This window comes from Salvelinus sp. IW2-2015, unplaced genomic scaffold (genome assembly GCF_002910315.2).
Source record: "Salvelinus sp. IW2-2015 unplaced genomic scaffold, ASM291031v2 Un_scaffold1526, whole genome shotgun sequence".
Classification (NCBI taxonomy): domain Eukaryota; kingdom Metazoa; phylum Chordata; class Actinopteri; order Salmoniformes; family Salmonidae; genus Salvelinus; species Salvelinus sp. IW2-2015.
The window spans coordinates 286,470-290,232 of record NW_019942965.1 but is presented as its reverse complement, the minus strand read 5'-3'; the positions used below and the strand labels follow the sequence as shown (position 1 = coordinate 290,232).

Sequence of the window (3,763 nt, the reverse complement as noted above, 5' to 3'; positions counted from 1 at the left end):
TCATTATTATTTTCAACATTCTTCAAGCTCTTTACAATTTGTTGTTGATCATTGCTAGACAACCATTTTCAGGCTTGATTTTAAGGAGATTTAAATCACAAATCGCCAGGAACATTCACTGTCTTCCTGGTAAGCAACTCCATGTAGATTTGGCTTGTGTTTTAGGATATTGTCCTGCTGAAAGACAAATTCATCTCCCAGTTACTGTTGGAAAGCAGACAACCAGGTTATCGCCTTTTAATTTTAAAAATGTTTTAACCCTCGTCTTACCAGGTAAGGTGACTGAGAAGTCAGTTTTACGAGGGTAAGTTTGGCGGCGTGATGAAGGAGGCTTTGTTCGAATTAGAAAGCCGATTCTAGATTTGATTTTGGATTGGAGATGTTAATATGAGTCTGGAAGGAGAGTTTACAGTCTAACCAGGCACACCTGGTATTATAAGTTGTCCACCTATTCTAGGTCGGAACCGTCCAGGGTGGTGATGCTAGTCGGTGGGCGGCGTGCGGGCATATTACCTATGTTGCCTGATATTGGTTCCCAATCAGAGGCAGCTGTTTATTGTTGTCTCTGATTGTGGATCATATTTAGGTAGCCATTTCTCCATTGGATTTGTGGGATCTTGACTTTGTTTGTGTGTAGTGCTTTCTGCACTGCATGTAGCTTCACGTTTCGTTTATTCACTTTATTTTTTGTTCTTTTAATGTTTCTCTCCAAATAAAGGATGGAATGCTGCATCTTGCGTCACTCCTAATATAACGATCGTGACACAAGGTTTCTTCTAGCAGTAGTGAAGTTAAACCACAGGGTTTTTTCTGATAGCATAGTGAGTTAATACACCAAGGTTTCTTCTGCATGCAGTAGTGAGTTAATACACCAAGGGTTTCTTCTGATAGCAGTAGTGAGTTAATACACCAAGGGTTTTTCTGATAGCAGTAGTGAGTTAAGACACCAAGGTTTCTTTGATGCAGTAGTGAGTTAGAACCAAGGTGTCTTTCTGATAGCATAGTGAGTTAAGACACCAAGGGTTTCTCTGATAGCAGTAGTGAGTTAGGACACAAGGGTTTCTCTGATAGCAGTAGTGAGTAAGACACCAAGGTCTGTCTTCTGATCCAGTAGTGAGTTAAACCACCAAGGGTGTCTTCTGATCGCAAGTGAGTTAAACTACCAAGGGTGTCTTCTGATAGCAGTAGTGAGTTAAGACACCAAGGGTGTCTTCTGATAGCAGTAGTGAGTTAAGACCACCAAGGGTTCTTCTGATAGCAGTAGTGAGTTAGAAAACAAGGGTCTCTTCTGATAGCAGTAGGAGTAAGACACCAAGGGTTTCTTCGATAGCAGTAGTGAGTTAAGACACCAAGGGTGTCTTCTGATAGCAGTATGAGTTAAGAAACAAGGGTCTCTTCTGATCGCAGTAGGTGAGTTAAGACACCAAGGGTGTTTCTGATAGCAGTAGTGAGTTAGACACAAGGTTCTTCTGATAGCAGTAGTGAGATTAGGAACCAAGGGTTTCTTCTGATAGGCAGTAGTGAGTTAAGACACCAAGGGTTCTTCTGATCGCAGTAGTTGAGTTAAACCAGCAAGGGTCTGTCTTCTGATCGCAGTAGTGAGTTAAAACTACAAGGGTGTCTTCTGATAGCAGTAGTGAGTTAAGACACAAGGGTGTCTTCTGATAGCAGTAGTGAGTTAGGGACACCAAGGCGATAATTATGGCTATTTGGTATAAGTAGTTTCATAGTAAGAGGAGAATAGCTCTTAATGACTGTAGCTTGTAATCACGCTCAGTGATGTTGGCAGAAATCTATTGTCTAGGAAAAGTAGTCTGTATGTGAGAAGGCTTATGAACTGGTGAGAAAAAAAATCTATACTCCCTAGCTGTGGGATTGCGGAAACGCCAACGCCATCAGATATGCCAAACTTTCTTTTCGTTGTGGGGGGGGGACTACTGTTGTTCCATGTTGTAAATTGTGTGGCGCCAGCGGCAACAGCCTCTCCCCAACGTGATCATGACAAAGGAGATAATTGTGGGACTACAGGAAAAGGAGGACCAAGCACGCCCCCATTCTCATTAACTGGGCTGTAGTGGAGCGGGTCGAGAGTTTCAGTTCCTTGGTGTCCACATCACCAACAAACTATCATGGTCCAAACACACAAGACAGTTGTTGAAGAGGCACGAATGTCTGTAGTCCAGTAATGATGCGTTTCCTGTTTCATGTCTGTAGTCCAGTAATGATGCGTTTCCTGTTTCATGTCTGTAGTCCAGTAATGATGCGTTTCCTGTTTCATGTCTGTAGTCCAGTAAGGAATTCCTGGGAATGATGCTGGAAGGGCAGAGACTGCACTGGCTCTTCAATGTGGGCGGAGACACGACCGAGGTGGAGATGCCGGAGGATGTCCAAACAGATGGCAACTTCAACAACGTGGTCCTGGAAAGGTAACTACTGCCACGGTCATTGGTTGGATTTGTTCTTACTAGGGAACCCAATGTCTTAACCATTAGACCAAGAGGAATTCCTCATAGTCCATAGGCAATAATTTGCCTCGGGCAGGCTAAATCATCACGAGAATGTCATTCCAAATCACCTCCACTACACCAACCACTGCCTCTGTCGTTATCACCACCACCATGTTATCCTGCTCTCTCTCTCTCTCTCTTTATCTCTCTTTCTCACTCTCTCTCTAATAGAGCGCAGAGGGTTTTCTTTAATGGAAGCTTGAGTGTGGTGTACCGCAGGGCAGCGGGCTAGGGCCATTATTGTTTTCTGTTTTTACTAATGAACTTCAATTGACATTGAATAAAGCCTGTATACACGTCAGATATGACAATAAAATAAATAACTAACACCATTGATAACTCGATAACCCTCGGGCTCCTGAGTGGCGCAGCGGTCTGAGGCACTGCATCTCAGTGCAAGAGGCGTCACTACAGTCCCTGTTTCGAATCCAGGCTGTATCACATTCGGCTGTGATTGGGAGTCCCATAGGACTGCGCACAATTGGCCCAGCGTCGTTCGGGTTTGGCCGGGGTAGTCCGTCATTGTAAATAAGAATTTGTTTTTAACTGACTTGCCAAGTTAAATAAAGGTTACATAACGTAGAGCTCCAGTCAGTTTTAGAATGGGTAACTACCAAAAAGCTGGTGCTAAATATCTCAAAAACTAAAAGCATCGTTTTTGGGACAAATCACTCGCTCAAGCCTTAAAACCTCATCTATATCTAGTATTGAATTACGTGCCGATTGAGCAAGTTGAGGAGACTAAACTGCTGGTTGTAACCCTTACATAGCAAGCTTTCATGGTCAAAACATTTACAGTGCATTCAGAAATTATTCAGGCCCCTTCCCTTTTCCCACATTTTGTTACGTTACAGCTTTATTAAAAAATGGACGAAATTTCATTTTTTCCCCCATCAATCTACACACAATGCCCCATAATGACATCACAATACCCCATAATGACATCACAATACCCCATAATGACATCCAAATACCCTATAATGACAGTGAAATCAATTTTACATTTTCTTTTGCAAATGTATTTAAAAAAAAAAACTGAAATACCTTATTTACCTAAGTATTCAGACTATTTGCTAGGAGACTCGAAATTAAGCTCAGGTGCATCCTGTTTCCATTGATCATCCTTGAGATGTTTCTACAACTTGATTGGAGTCCACCTGTGGTAAATTCAATTGATTGGACATGATTTGGAAAGGCACACACCTCTCTATATAAGGTCCCACAGTTGATAGTGCGTGTCAGAGCAAAAACCAAGC

The 3,763-nt window shown here is 42.4% G+C and overlaps 1 pseudogene; it reads left to right on the top strand.

The window, feature by feature from the left end:
• The window catches only part of LOC112071131 (laminin subunit alpha-5-like), a 95,750-nt pseudogene that overhangs the window by 47,396 nt on the left and 44,591 nt on the right, over positions 1–3,763 (top strand).